This window comes from Ornithodoros turicata, chromosome 3, assembly GCF_037126465.1.
Source record: "Ornithodoros turicata isolate Travis chromosome 3, ASM3712646v1, whole genome shotgun sequence".
NCBI lineage: Eukaryota > Metazoa > Arthropoda > Arachnida > Ixodida > Argasidae > Ornithodoros > Ornithodoros turicata.
The window spans coordinates 60,428,041-60,445,147 of record NC_088203.1 but is presented as its reverse complement, the minus strand read 5'-3'; positions in this window follow the sequence as shown (position 1 = coordinate 60,445,147).

The following is a 17,107-nucleotide window of genomic DNA, read 5'->3' as shown; positions in this document are numbered from 1 at the left end:
AGGTGTCCTGCCGTTCGATTCTTAATTACGTCATGTTTTGCATTCCGAAACTAGACCGTCACTGCAGTGCAGCGCTGGGGATTGTACTACAGCACGTTTCCCAGCCAATATTTCAATAAGAAACGACTTGAGGTTAACAACAACCATGTATATAATATCCCGTACTGCGTTCTGGACAAAAATTGTTCCATAAAGAACGGTCCGGGAAGAGATATACTCGCATGGCAGAAAGAGATCGTTCTGTAGAATCACAGCCGTTGTTTTAGCCGTGTATGCGTTTAGTATGATTTATATCAAGCATCGCCTTAGCACGAGTCTCTTAGTAAACGACAGCGGTGCTTTGCCTCGCAAATATGGACACACCGAAGCAGCCCAAATAATTACTTCACGCAATTAGATCACACTCTTTAGGACAGTTAATCAGGTATAGTGATGTAAGCTTAATCAATTAAGTTACTCAGAAAGTGGTAACACCTCCTTGAGACACAGGACTTATCTCTTTTTGAAGTACAGCCCTTCTATGTTTGTTTGCTTCTTCCTTTATTTGTTCTGATTATTTGCAGGCGCGGTTGTGCCAACCTGAATGTCCTTCTCCAGCGCTCATATGCTTTTGTTGGATACAACTGCAGCGTGAGAAAAGTTTGTCATGCTTGTTATGTGGAGCATGTTCGAAAAAATGCAGCTCCACATATGGCCCTCAAATTGCAACAGGTCTATTTGGAGCTTGAAACAGTTGTGATTTTGTCATTTTGGCGCTCGTGTACCCAGTCTGTGAAACGCAAACAAAAAAGTCTAACACGATATGCTTTTGTAATGAAGATCACTGATGATGAGTAAAGAGAATATACGAGTTCAAGTTTATTCAATATTTTATATCATTCATTATATTATTCAACGTCTTATGTCAAGTTTATACAACATCAAGTTTATTCAAGTTCAAGATTTATTTCTTGCACTTATGCGTTTCAGGATACAATGAACGTGCAGGGAGGTCGCAAAAGGCTACATTTATTGTTTTGTGACCTTGCTACAATGGCAATATATATTTTAGGAATGACAATGATCAGGTACGCTCTCTAAATTTGTAGCACTCAATTTTAGGTTGGAATGAGCAATTAATAGCAACTTCCATCCTGATATTTTCTCATATATGCTAAATTTTAAATTTAATGTGATCGAATATGTGATAATATAACAATAATATATAAGAATATAATATGCGATAAATGAATGTGATCAACAGTAGATGTAAACAACATGAGTATAGCCAGAGAAGCAGGAGGAGCACATTGCAAAAAATGCAGCTGCACATCTGAAACTCCAATCATTATCATCGTCATCTAAAAGGGAGTGTGGTAGCACTGCCGTGAAACCAGGCACGATTTCTGAAGATCTTCTATGACACTTTCCGCAGTTTGCACACTTTTCTGCAGCGTCAGACTCTCTCATAGGAGTTACTTTTCAGTAACGGTGACTCCCATCTTACATTTTAATGTGCGAGGGCTCTCTTGCACTACACATGTACGGTTTCCAAACTGCAACATGACGATTTGGAGCTTGAAACTCGAGCCCTGGTGTACCCTGTCTATGAAATGATACCAACTGAATCATGTCTGAAACGTGATGTTTAATGGAAGATGGCTTTCTTGGTTGTGCGTTCTGCATGACAAAGATGTAACACGATATGCTTTTGTAAAGAAGATAAGTGATGCTATGCTCTATGAATGAAGAGAATATACATTTTTCAAGTTCAACATTTATTCTGGCATATACGCATTTCAAGATACAATGAATGTGCAGGGAAGTGACAAAACAATACATTTATTGTTTTGTGACCTCCCTGCAATGACAATATATATCTCAGGAATGACAATGTACACGTACACTATGCAAATTTGTTGCACCCAATTTTCATACATGCTGAATTTTAAATTTTTGTTTTACTGCCTATGTGTTCAGTGTATTACAAATTGCTTAATGCAAACAACACTTTGTTAATTTCAAGCTTTTTGCTCCCATCTAAGATATTCCTATCCTGGAGGAACTGCCACTTCGACACCATAAAATATTCAGTAGGTTTCACTCTGGCAGGCCCTGCCACTGCAAATTTCCTGAATTGAAACCCTTCAAACTGTGTCATAATCTTAAATACGTCAATATTTCTGCAAGTAGTTGACATGCTCGATGACACTCCTCCTGCAGCTAAGGCAACTAAAAAAAAAGAGTTCCAAGAGGCCGAAGGTAAACCTACAGCTGCATGAGTGTGATCAACAGTAGTGCATTCTCAATAAATAATTTTCTTCTTATAGCGTACATGTGCATGCCTATTAACTGGAACAATTATCACAGTTCCCTGACAAGTTTTAATTTCTGAGAGTGTACTGTAGAGGCTGCTTAGATCAACAACAGTTCATACAAGGTATTATATACTGTGAATGCCTTTAAAAATCCCATGTGACACATATGCCTTTACTTTATGGAGGTGCTGTGGTAGTCAAAGTTTGTGGGCATTAGTAAGGTTCTGCACCCATTTCTTGAGTATGTTGAGGCAGCTGTGAAGTAACCTGCATTGATGATGATTATTCCAATTTTTATGATGCATCGACAACAAAAGAAATAATACATCAGAACATTGGTTTGGGTGCAACCAGTTAAAAATGAATATGTTGTTTAATAAATGCATTGGACAAATGTTAAAACATCAGTTTAAAACATGGTTTACAATCCCTGTATCTTCTAAAAATTAAAAAGATTAAAAACTATTCTAAAAAGAAGTACAATCTCTAATTATTATATTGCTGGGTGAAGGAGCCTAAAGTCTAAGGTGTGTTTCTGATGTGAACATGTAAGAAAATATGCAGAACTGAGAGAGGCTAACCACAGTGCGTGCACTGAGGTTGTTCCTTCCTGTAAAGTAGAAACCAGTGGATGAGGAACGTGATACTTACCTGTACACCCAGCCGTATCACACTGCACAGATAATTCACTGGGTATCCCTCATGACAAAACCTGTATTGAGAGACCACTTTTGCCTTAAAAACTGCTACAAATAGCACGACACGCTACAAATTATTACTATCGTAACAAGCTGACGATACAGCTCAGACACAAAGGCGTTATTCAAGTCGCGCCACACCACCGTTACGTAGGATTCTTTGTCATAAATCAAACCAAGGCACAAAACAATACCAATACATGAAAAAAGGTGACAATCGTGGTCTCATTATGACGTAATACCGAACTTGTGCGTGAAGGTAATTCAAAGAAATGAATGTGGCACTTGGCCACTTGCTTCCGCAGAGAACACCGTGTACCATGCTAGCAATGCATGCAAAAAAGCGCTCGAGTGCTCGCACATATATTGATGACAACACTACCTGTGTAGTGTAACGTGTTCTTTCAAGCATATTATGCACTCAAACTGTATTTGCCGCCGGGTATAATGCAAGTGTGCTCGATTGAACGTCGGAAGAGCGACCAAGCAACGTGCATCCAGTGCTCGTTTTGGGCAAAAAAACACTTCATAATGGTCAACTAAATATATAGAATGGACGCCTATTTATTCCTCGATAAAGAGTGACTCACCTGTATAAATTTAGGCCCTGTAACCTTGCCAGTACGGTTGGTACGACCGTAATTGCAAGAAGTTGCCATGATCGCTGCGGCGACTGTTGTGGGTACAGTAAGATGGCGGCCGGTTTCTTCACGCTCGCGCTCCCTATCCGCCATCCAGCCTTTTACAATCGAGATCAGTGGGCGGGCCCCGACGTCCATTTGTTTTTTCAAACCGAAACTGAAACTACAGACGGCCAAAGCTTGAAAACTAGAGGGCGCTTGGTGGGAATTTCAAAACGAAACCAAAACTACACATGGTCGGAAACCTACCTGGCGCTCTGACGCGGCAACCAACCTAGGTGACGGACTGATCGGGACGTCAACCCGATCGGAAAATGCTATTAAATGTCATCGGATGTTATTGCATGTTATTAAATGTCATTTGCGTGTTATTACATGTCATTTGCGTGTTATTACATGTCATTGCTTGTTATTAACCGTCATTGCGTGTTATTAAGTGTCATTAAATGTGCATCCAGGTGCCTATCAAACACTATCGACACGTGAGTTCCCATTGTTTACCTGAGTTAACCGTTACCTTATCCTGGCGGCGCATGTTATTGAAACCTGGGAACCCATTGTTCACACTATCGATACATGATTTCCATTGTTTTCTGAGCTATCTTATCGTGCGTGTGCGTGTCGCATGTAACCTGAGCGGCCCATTGTTACCAAGTGCTATATCTATCGGTGGCGCCATCTGTTGAACGGCGGTAAATTTGCTGGAAGTGCTGCCATCTCTAGATGAACGAACTCAACTCCCCATGACGCCACCTGGCGTAAAAGAAATCAAACGACGTCTCCACCCCACACAATTCTATCCTGATTAGCGACGCAAGTAAACATGTAGAGCCCATGGTCCAGTGGCTTGAGCTGCTCGTCTGACAACCTAAAGGACCCAAGTTCGATTCCTAGTTTGTTTCACAATGACGTCATTATTGTTTAATCTTATCATTGATATCATATCACTAAGATTAACTATGTGATGTCACTGATAGTTAATCGGTGGATACACTATCTTATCCACTGACCTCACTGATATGAGGGCGGAGCGGCTGCGGCCTGGAGTGACGTCATACGTTCTTGATGACGTCATTTCCTGTTTGACGTCATTTCCTGGCTGTAGAGACTAGAATCTATACACTACTGAGTTAGATCTGGTCTTCCTATCCACCGGACCACCCGCTTTTCAACGCCGAGCACGCGAACCAGATGGTGTACTTCAAAGACGAGACGGGAGGTGGTGTTATTCAGGAAGTCGTAGCCATCCGAGCGAAAATGTACAGCATTCTCTTGGCTGGGTCACACAAACAGATCGCGAGAGCGAAGGGAGTTAAGAAAGACGTGGTGAGGAAACATTTATTGCACGAAGTGTACCGAGATTCTCTGTTCAATGAAAAGACAGTCTCTCAGAAGCAGTGCACCATCCAGAGTATAAAGCAAACAATGTACACCATTTCGAGACTCAAGAAGAGCTTGGTCCCCTACGACGACAAGCGCTATCTCATGGATTCCGTACACTCCTTCCCTTATGGAAGCTGCGAATACGGTAAGCTTTCCTAGTGTTTTGACGCGTATAGGATTACGATAGTGCTCTCTCTTTGTGCAGCATCGGAAAACCCGGAAGAGAGCCCGAGAGCGTCGTCGTCAGGGATCGAGTAACCGCGGAACAAAGAGCTGCACGCGCATGTAATCGAGAATAAAAGTTGTAGTCGAGATATGCTTCTCTCTCTCTCTCCCTCTCTCGCAGACAGGAGAAGCAGGGGTCATCGTGGCAGTGCGGTAGCGGAATGGGTGTACGAAAAGAATGACCATACCGTCATCGTACTGGTACCGTGACCCGCGCAATGACGACGCTGCGATGAAGATTCCCCTTTTCTGACACGTCTGATCATCTCGTTCTGTTCGTTAGATCAGACAAGTCAGGGAGGGGGCAGGCATCTATCGTCCAACTCCTTTGTTTGTATTCAATAAACATGTTTCAGTGAAAGAAAAGACAGAGTCTCGTCAACGTTATTCGGACTGTTTAATGCGTTGCATGTCAATAACTAAGCGGTATTTCAATAAATCAATGACAAAGTTGGCGATGTAGACTGCTTGCAAATGTCGCTGCTTCCGTAGAGCGTGCTTAATATGAGCGATGGCACGAGCGAGAAGGTCCACGATGTCTGCAGCGATGTAGTTGAATTCTACGTTGGACAAGCTCACAAATTCGCTCATTAGTCCCAGGGGTCCGTCCGGAACCGTTATGCAGACGTTCTTGTAACGGGCGTAAATTCGACGCACCATCTCCTGCAGCGGCCCCGGCGAGATCTCTCCTATATTGCCAAAGCCTACCATGTCTATCACGTAGCGAAAAGCAGTGATGACGAGCTCGTTGCGGGGACTTTCGCTGTTGAAAGATTCCTTCTCCACTTCTTCCCAAGAAGCGTGGGTGTGGGAACAATTTTGTAAAGAGTGGTAGCTGAACATATTCACGTAATGATGACGCGAGCGCGGTGCGCGCTGCCTTTATACAGATAAACGCGCGCGCAAAGAAACGAGAGTGACACCGAAACTCTGAAGCCACCCGTCGCCGCTAGGAGCGCGCGCGCGCGCAGCAGAGAGCCGAAACCGAAAACAGCCGCGGGCGGCGCAGAGGGAGCTAGGAGCGCGCGCATGCGCGGTCGGGTGGAGCAGAGGGCGCTAGGAGCGCGCGCGCGCATGCGTAGCTGCCGCGCCGCCTCAGCATCCGCCGGAAGCTGCCGTTTACGCAATGGTCCAGGGAAAATGGCGGGCGCCCAAACCACGTGATCCCTAGGAGCCACTCACAGCGTCTCCGCTGGCCAGCGCGGGAAAAAAGCTTGGGCCCAGTGCGCATGCGCAGACCGACCTCCTTTCCCAACCTCCTTCCCCTTCTCTCCTCGGGTTTTTCGTCTCTCCTCTCGTCCCCCTTATCCCCCCAGCCTTGTCCGTTTGTTTGTCTTCGGCGCTTGCTGTCTTGCTGTAGAGCAACGATCATGCTGTCCCAAAGCAGACAATCAAAAAGCGATGCTGTATGACAAATCAACTTTATTTGCCATCGGAAACTGCCTCGAAAAAGCTACAGTACATATCTTTTTACGTCTTGTAACAGGCTTCACTGGAGCTTTAGGTACTTCGGCATCGAAGGGTAGTTCCAAAAGCCAATGCTGGGCTATGTGCGTCGTTGTTGCCGATGGCTGCGGGAGAACTAAAACAAAACACAAATATATTGATGATCCGTAACTCTGCACGGAAATCACTGCTATGATAGGCAATCGATCTTGATTTCGTATTTGAACACCAAGGCATTTGTCACGAATGTTCGTAGATCACAGTGAATGAACGGCTGCGACGCGCATGAGGGGCAACTAGCATAACCACACATAATTTGATTAACGGCATATCAGAAACGTACAAGTTACGGCAATGCACTGCCCAATGAAACGCCGCTAACGTACCGAGTGACTCGTAAATGTTGTACGTAATGCACTTAACGTGATAAACCTGCATTACTTCCTTCAGTCACAAAAAAGTAATCAAACTTGTCTTACCGTTCACCTGCAGTACGTCGGAAAGAGTGCAGACTTCCTCTCTGACGACTTCTGCGTCCTTTGGAGGTGCAGGGATTCCATGTCATGTTCGTCTTCCCGCTGTAGTGATGATGAGGTGGACGTGCCATTCCGTTCTCACATTAGCAGTTCGCCACAATCTAAATCTAAAGCATTCAAAACCCTCAAACTACCCCCTAGCGTCTGCGTGCCCAACGGTTGCAGGTTGCAGTCCGAGAGAAAACGCGTGGCCGGACAGACGCGATGTCTCCTGTGTCGTTTTCCTTTCTCCTCCGTTCGACTGCTTCCGTTGAGCGGTTCGCGCGTTCGGATGCTCGCTCCTCAGTCAAATGACTCTCGCCCAATCAGCGCAAAGGAAACTGACGCCAGTTTTTTAGACCAATGAGCATCCAAATATTTATACATATATTGCGCAGCCAATCAGAGATCGTTAGCGTACGCGCGCCGGTGGCGACATTATTTTGGAGGCGGTGCGTTTCGCTTTAGAGCCGGCGGCTGGCCTCAGACAGTCCAGCTCTGGCTCTCGTAGGGAGAAGACGTGCGGCCGGTCGCTCCGTCGTCACTTGATCCCTGGCTGTCGACGAGAGCGGACGCTCCGTCGCAGCGGGGAAAAAGGTGAGTGATTTGCCGACGTTTGCGCGTTGTTTTACCGTGCTCGTGTTAAGCCTTTTCTCGCCGTACGCGAATGTTTAGCGGTGTCCAAGCCTGTTGACGCACGTTTACCATCGTGTGGCTAGTGGTTCCCGCCATGTGTTAGCCGCGTAGTGTTGTGACGCTGTGGTTAGGCCTTGTCGATTGCCTTAAGCCTTTCCCCCGATGTGTAGTGTTTTCCCCGTGCTGTTTAGCAGTAGCGGTTAGGGCTTTTCCCCGCGCTCTGGCATGGTTAGACTTGTCGAGCAGTGTTGCCATTTTTACGTGTCGCTTGTACTTTCTTGTTCTCTGTGTTTCTATTATAGAGCTACGATGCTGGCGCCATCTGGTGTGATGCCTTGGAACTACCGTGCCACCTGCCTCTGCAACCGTCGTGCTCCAGTCGCCCGCACCGGCGTGATTTCTTCAAGATGGCGTCGTTGATTTTCAAATAAATCATTTCCCACTGTCTGCTTCCTTTCTATATAGTTTTTTTATTTTCTACAACCCGAGTTTTATATTGAAAATCCACGACAAGTATTGCACTGAGTCAGATTTTGCCAAATTTAAAATTTTTTTAAATTTAAATTTTTTTAAAAATGTAAAGTAATTTTAAAATAATTTAAAGTAAAATGTGCAATACTTGCCGTGGATTTTCTGTGTAAATCTTGGGTTGTTACATTACTACTAGTAGTACATTAGGTTAAGGCGGCGCGTCAGAGCCGGCACTTCGTCGTCTACAATCGAGGGGTGGCGCTGCGAGCGAAATGGTTTGCACAGTCACCGCTTCACAACATTTTGGCGCTTGCTTGGAAATGCGGTACTGCTGATGTAACGTCTTCTTTTTGTGTTATTTTTGTTTTCCCTTGGCGCGCGACGGGTCAAGCGAAATCTTGTGCAAACATATGACCGCTCGTGCTCACCCATGCCAAGTCCAATACTGTAAACACGCATATCGCACTCAGCCAGACGGAACAATTAGTGGCGCGGCTTTTGAATGCGCACATGCTGTCCAGCTGTCTCCTGAACTTCTTCGTCGATCTGTTGCTGTTCCGTGCTGTGTTGTTGTCGGCCGAAGGGTTAGTCACCAGTCGTTTCGTGTGATTTCTGCAATGCTTACGCATATAATAAATGAAATTCCTCGTAACACCAAAAACCTAGGTTGGACACGACGCTGTTGAAACACGTTGGTGTCGACATGTTATAGCCTACCGACATTACGCGGAAATTGCGAAACTAAGCCGCAACCTGTTTTCGTTATTTCCTGTCACCCTGGGCTTACAAATTTCAGACCACGTTGTGGTGGTGCAAAACTCTTCATTTACTTGCACAGTCAACGGAAATGGAATAAAACTGCAAAGAGGCTGCATTACGTTACCCATATCCTTGGACATCAGCGGAGAAGGAGGAAAAAGGCAAAAGAGAAGAAGAAAAGGGAAGAAAAGCAGGGTAGAGGAGAAAAATGTGTGTGCGTGGACCATACGGCTGCTTGGAACGTAAAGTGTGAATGGAGGTTTCCAGTTTGGTCGTGTATATAATTCGGGTTTGTTGTGCTTATCCTGGTCGTCACTCACCATGGCCCCAGACTTCGCCCAAGCACACATCAGCATGCCGTGAACTGGGTCTCTGATGTCCCATCCGTCTGGAAGTGACCTTCAGCTCGTGGTTCTGTCAGCCTGGATCTCGGAGTGAGAGCATTCCATAACAAACTGTCATTGTGAGTGTCATCTTGCCTATCCGCGCAGGAACTTCCACAAATCCTCTCTAGGTTTCTTTTTTGTCCTCGTCGTGGCTGCCGACATCACATGACCTTGTCTGGATTACCAAAAGGCACACGGCACGCTGATTACAATTCTTCTGGCCAGGCGTACTTCCTTCTGTAATCGGGAACTCTAATACGCATGCTTCGAGGATAGCGAGGGTCAACAAGCTTTGGCAGAAGGTAGTCGTTATAAATTCGCGCAAGGTACACCACCCTTTTCTCGTTCCAAGAGGCGTCGTCCAGTACCTACAACGAAGAAGCAGTACTACCGGTTGGTTATACGTGGAGTTGGCCGTGGATCTGGTACCAGAAGACATGCGTGCACTTCCACAGACCGCACTTCCTCAGTTCCGGTACGTGACTCTGTCCTGTACGCTTGCTACCGTCCGCCAATGGTCCTGATATTTCGCGAATGTTCCGGTCACTATACACGGCTTGTTCAGCGCGGCAGAGAACTGAGCATGGACTCAATATCGCGCTCCACTAGAGAGGACTCCCAAAACTACAGCGGTGTTCACGTCCATATGATCTTGTCCGATGCTTGGTGGACGCTCAGTGTCAGCCACGCTCTTTAGTCTGTACATTTTACACTGCAGTGTTAGTTTACTGCGCAATCCTTTTCTGCGTTCAGAAACGACTTTCATGTCCGCAATTGCACAACAATGGGTGATGGATTCCGAGCGCCTTGAAGCTACTGGACAGATGCATTAGTGACAGACAGACGTAACTAAAGCCCACAATATTGACATGTAACTAGAGCCCAAAATACTGACGTGCAACTAAAGCCCAAAATATTGTCGTGTAATTAAAGCCCGAAATATTGACATGTAACTAAAGCCCAAAATATTCAGTCATATCTGAAATACATACTTCGCTGCTGTGAAAGCGACGTCAAGTTGCACAAACAATTGCACATGTGAATTGCACATGTGAATTTGTATGAAAGTCCAGCTTCGGTGTAATCGTGTCCCTTCACGTCGAAGTCCTCGATACTGCGGGAGGGCGGGAGTAGAAACAATGTTCAGTTGGTTCAGCAATGGTTCAGCGATGGTTGGTTCATAAGCCACCAGCCTGTGCATAGCGACGCGGTCGCAATTCTTGGCGTCAGTGACGTCAAGAGGGAGTATCCTCACAACGCATTCTTTAGTAATTTCTTAGCCGTTTTCTGCTCAGGATACAGAAGCACAGACGACGGGTGATGCCAGCGCCCACGAAGGTGCACATGAAGCGAAGGTGTCGACACAGAATTCCGGAATACGAGGCTGTACAAAATGCATACGTGCTCTGCAACATACTCGGGATGCCTACTTGGACCCAGTGTATTTTGCTCTGTAGTCTGGATTTCTGATTGGCATACTGCGGCAATGGCGATGATAAACAAGCTCGGGCAGGAGGTAGTCGTCATAGAAACGCTGAAGGTGGACAATTGTTGTCGTTCCAAAAGGCGTCGTCCCTGTCAATCCTCTCCACTGAGATATTGCTGGCACCTGTCCGGACTACGAAGAGGCAGTACTGCCGGCCTGTCACATGAAGCTGGCCCTGGACTTGGTACCAGTACGGGTGCGTCCTCTTCAGTTTCAACTTGCCTTCCACCTCAGTGCAGTACACAATCTTCTTTGAGTGAACAGCCTCAACAGGAGTCATGCCGTATGCCGTCGATGGACATTTCACTTCGACAAGGCCGTCGTCCGCAATCAGGCCATCGGGGCTGGCTGCCAGAAAGCTACAGGCCTTGTTAACGAAAAGACCGCACCGACTGACCTTTACTCCCTCGTGCTTTTCCAACTCTGCAGTCGCAATGGGCTCATACCTCCTCCCGTGCCTCAGTGAAGCGGTATCCATGTCCCGGTACAAGATGTCCTTAACTGCACCCACACGACTTGTAGAGGGGCGCATCCCGCATACTCTACAAAAAAAAAAAAAAGACGCCGTAAGCCGCTTTCTCCTTTCTTGTTTCCACCGGAGGCTCAGCGACTGCTCTATGGTGTCTTCCTGTAATGCGGCATGCTCCTCCTCTGAGAGCTCAAGCAATTTTTTGTAGTCGATGCATACCGTTGCGAAGGACGTTGGCTCCATGTCTGGTCTTTGCGCTTGTTCCCCATAGTCAGCATTTCGGCGCTTGGCCCTTGCCTCTTCACGTGCATTACAACGTTTTTGAAGGCTCAAAGTGTACTTCCCTGGCTTTGTTTGACACATCTCCTTGTGCACACGATGATGCAAACCTTCACGTAAGTTCACTGATACGGCTGCGGCAAATGCGCGTGTTTGGTAAGACCGCTGCTGACAGAAGTTGATCCGCTTTCCCACCAACAAACTTCGCGATAACGGAATTGAAGTGCTCGGCGGCGTTATTGTCAACATTCATCAACAAGCTGCGAGCATTGCCTGCAACACGACTTAGTGCGATCTCAGTGACTTAGTGACTCAGTGTGATCTCAGTGCGCAACCCTGTTCTGCGCTCATGAATTATTTCCATGTCCGCAAGCGTGCAATTAAACGTTTTGCAATTGAACATTTTCTTGCATTCCTGTTTTTAATACACAATTTCCAATGAAGTGAGGCTAAACGCGATCGTCCCGGCGTTATATGGGTGAATGACATGCCACGTTCATGCCCCCCCGTCCGAGAAAATAAACATCGATGAATGAACAGCTCATGTATAGTATAGTCCGTTCACGTATTTGCGGCAGGGCTAAGCTGCGAGTGCTCGTGCTCCTGCGTCACAGTCGAGGTCGGCCTCGTCGTCGACCTGCACGTGCAGCGGTATAGCATTTCCAGCGCTCAAATTGTTGTGTCTTGTGACGATACCCTCCATGGGAGATGGCAGCACTGCGCTGCCTATTCCGAGACGATAAAATACACGGCTGACCCTACCCGACGAAAACTCATGTGCCAGGTCAATGCCTTAACATAGATGAAATCTTTTTCCTGGTGTTTGTTCTTGACATATTTTTCTACTATTTAGATTTGTGATTTTCGCTCTAGTTATTTTGTGAGCAACCGAGAACTTCAAAGATGGCAGGCTCCGAGTCTTTCGATGCCTGCACAAAATTTTCTGAGCCACATATCACAAATCCAAAAACATTAAGTACTAGATATTCGTTCACTCTTTCATTCAAAAGAAACTCGGTGCAAATCGACCAGTTATTGACGGCGCTAGACGAGTTGTAAAATGTATGGGGATTCCCATAGGTGCGCAAGGGGTAATGCCAAACAATGGAAATGAGGTCGTCGTTAGACGTCACCCAAGGCCGCAGCCGCTACGCCCTCATATTAGTGTTGCTCATAATGACGTCATTGGATAAGATAGTTAATCAGTGACACAATATCGTAGTTAATCACTGATATCATTGATAAGATCATTAAGTCACAATAATGACGTTATGGTTGAAACAAACTAGGAATCGAACCTGGGAGCACTTTAAACCACTGGGCCAATGGCTCAACATCTTTACAAAGGTCGGTATTGAAAGTTGAATTGTGGGGAGGGGGTGACGTAGCTTGATTTGTTTTAGGACAGATGGCGCCACGGAGTTGCTATAGTTCGTTTACTAACATCTTCGAGAGATGGCACCACTTCCGCCAAATTTTAAATTTACCGCCACAGCTTTGCCTCGGTATAGTTCCTGTTCAACAGATGGCGCTACTTCCGCCGAATTTTAAATTTCCCGCCCGTTTGGCTTTGCTCTTGCTATATAAGAAGTCCTCATGACCATGTTGTTTTCATTTGAGAAAGAAAAACAATGGCGAACCAGTCCTATGTCAGTTTACTGTCAAACGCCTCGAGTGATGTATTTCCTAGTAACACAGTGGGCAAGTTCAGAATTAAACAAGCTCAGCCAGTGCAATTAGATGGAAAGTGGGAGGTTGCCCTGGCTGAGGTGAATATCCCACTTGCAATTTATAATGTCACGGATATCGTTAATGGTATATCGGAGACTAGCCTCTTCGGTGGTGTAACCACCACACAGCAAGTTAAGTTTCTTGCGGGAGAAAACATTATTGTACCTTTTCGTCAACTGCTAACTAAACACTTCAAAAACCAGGCCAAAATAATACGAGTCAGTGGTCGTTACGAAATACAACTTCCACTCAATATTGGTCTGGAGTTAAGTTCAACTCTCTCTGCTAAGCTAGGCCTTCATGACAAGATTATCGGTTCTTCCGAATTGGATGAAGGTCAGAAAGTAAAAGTACTGAAGTATCAAGTCGACACTGAAAAGAAAGTAACTCTAATCACATATCGTTCACGTACAACCAAATACGAAGTTCCAGAAGGGTATTACGAGTCAGGGAAAGACCTTGCCGATGCGATAAATCATGCATATCGAGTAAACTTACACCTACCACAGGATGCCCGTTTCATATATTACAATCCCTATAATGAAGTTTGTGATGTCCATATAATGAAGTTTGTCGCAATGAAGGCTTTGTTACATTTCACCCATATTTAGCTCTGATGCTTAGAATTGGAAAACGGATAACCTTCTCTAGTGTCACAGTTGCTCAGTGTGATGTCTGGCTCTTCCCAGCACAAAATTACTTTTTGTTTACAGTGATATCATCGAGAGTGAAGCTGTAGGTGATATAACCGCACCCCTTCTTCGTCTTCTTCCATTTAGGGTGCAGAGTCAGAATGAGGTTATGTCCTCTTCTTTCACAAATATTTACTATAAATATGTGCCTGTCCAGGAGCTGACTACCATTCAAATCGAACTGGCAAACAAGATATGTGTTTTCATTCCCTTCATTTCCGGTTCTGGTCGTGTGGGAGTAACACTACATTTTTGAAAATGCATATAACACAAACACCCTGTTGTATATCACAGTTTGGTACCGGTAAACGAAATCAGCCATTGCCACATCACTCAGCTCCTCTTTATCAAGTTGGATGTGGCTTTTTCTCGGAGTTGATGCAGAGATTTATTCCTATACTGACTAAACAAGTAGCGCCGTACGTAGGTCAGAAACTTCTTGACACCGGATGCCACATAGCGAAAGAAGTGAAACAGATTCGACTCGTGACGAGTTGCTTCATAGACTCAGAGGGATGGGCAGGAAACGTAATAAACGCAAGCGCAACAGAATTGATCGATCAGTAAAACCAACGAAGACTCTTTCACCTGAGAAAAAAAAAGATGTCTACCATCGCCTTAGTGCATAGAAATTCTTGCTTCTGCACTACGAATCAGTTGGAACTGGTTTCTGTTCCACCAACAAACTTTCGCTGGAGAAATCGGAATATGTGGAGTTTTTCCCCATTTCTGCGCCTACCTCGAACGGTGTGATTGAATAGAATGTTCTAGGTCTGGGTGGCGGCTTGTTTGATCTCCAGTCGAGTTTTTTACACATTCTATGCAGAGTTGAGCGTAAAAATGAAGACGCAGCATCAACTAGAGCAGGCACTATGATGACAACAGACAACGTGATTCCTGTACAAGCATTTGTATCTTCCCATTTTCATCATGTCCACATCTGTCTTAATTCTACACTGGCATCTAATTTCGAACATTGTGCCTATCGTTCCTACTTGGACATGTTACAAATGCCAACAATGTTACTCAAGCACACACCCTGTCTACAATGCTTTACGAGCCAGATCCAGTGGAAGAATATGAAAAATTTGCTATACCCACCGAAGCAAAATGACTTTTCGCCCGCTATAAACGCCCCAAAGGATCCACTCTGTGATTTTTATTCTCCTATCTTTAGTGACATCTGTCAACAGGAAAAATGTCACATCAGAGTAGCACTCCGACAAGGCAGTGATGGATTTAGATTACTCTCTTGTCCCAACGAGACCGGAAAGCATACAAGAGAGTTTTCTCGAATTGTGCTCTATCTGCGACGTGTGCAGGTTTCTCCAAGTGTATTCGTTGGCATTGAAAGAAGACTTCAAACGACACCCGCCGGATACCTTCTTCGAGGTTTAGAGATTAAGTATAGGACAATCACTCCAAACCAATCTCATGTGATATTTGATGATATTCATAGTGAACGAATTCCTTCGACGTTGACAGTATTGATGGTCAAGAGTGAAGCATATCAGGGTCATAGACAACGGAACCCTTTTAAGCTCGAAAATTCCAAGCTCAAAAGAGCAGTGCTCGACATTGGTGGTCAACACTACACGGATGACTCTGACTTTCAAGTAGACATCAATGCAAAGGGATACATGAATTTGCTTCACAAATTTAACAGGAAAGATATACCTCTAGCTTCGGCTGCATACGCGAAAGAGACATTTATGCTTTATTACCACCTCACGCAGGATGTGGAGCTGCAATCACTAAGTCCAGTGCTTCAAGCTAATATTCGTCTCACATTGACATTTGCTGCTAACCTCACAGAAGCTGTCACGGTACTCTGTTTCCGAGACACCTCGTTTTCTGGAAATCAACAAAGACAGACGCATTAAATTCGTACCAAAGAATAAAATGGAAATGGAGATTTTACACACCTTTTGCTCATAATTATTGCACAAGGACATGCTTTCGTGGAACGTTCGCTTGCGATGAAATTGCATTGCAAAAAGTTGAACCGGGTCTTTATGTGGTGAATACAGCTCCAAGATCTTACCCGGGAAAACACTGTACTCTATTCTATAGCTCTAGCGATAGGAGCATTTCTTATTTTGATAGCTACGGAATGCAACCACTATACAAGGAGTCCTATCAATTCAGTCACCCACCAAATTCATTTCACTACAACAGGAAACGACTTGAGGGATATGGGTCGACCACGTGTGGACTTTATTGTATGTATGTTGGCAGTCTTCTCTGCTGTGGTTTTCTGCTTGGAGAGTGTATTCGGAGGTTCTCGCACACCAACTTTAAACTCAATGACAGGTTCATAGCAATACTTGTGCATAAACAAATGCCAAGAAAAACAGATACATGTCATGTTGTAGTGTAGTCTAAGAAAGTGAATAAATCTGTGTTTAAAAACCAACCTTTATTTGGTCATCTTATTAAGAAAGGGCGATACATTACATCAGACAGCTCACATAAAAATGGTGACACTATTATACATTCATAATTTCATCATCAGTTTCAGAACAAGAGAACTCGAGTCAAGCTGTTTTGCAAAGTACATACCAAGGTAATACTCCACTTTTGCAAACACTTTGAAAAAAGTTTCATTATTTAAGGAAGTGACAACTCTCTGATTCACATCCAATACACATACCAGCGGCATGGCCGAGCAAGTTGAGGCGTCCTGCTCGTTGGTGGTAGCCAAGGTCGCGCCGAAGACTATGAGGTGGTGGGTTCGAATCCTACCGCCGGCTGTGCTGTGTGACGTTTTCCCTGGGTTTTCCGAAGCCTTTCCAGACAGATGTTGGCACAGTTCCCCCTGAAGTCGGCCCAGGACGCATACTAACCCCTGCTGTCCTCTCTCCATCTCTTCACATCTGTACGCCGCTCATAGCCACAGTTGCTTCGCGGTGCTAACACGGAATAAAAACATCCAATACAAAACTTAAGAAAAAAACTACATTGAACAAGTCAAATGAAGATATGTACAATCA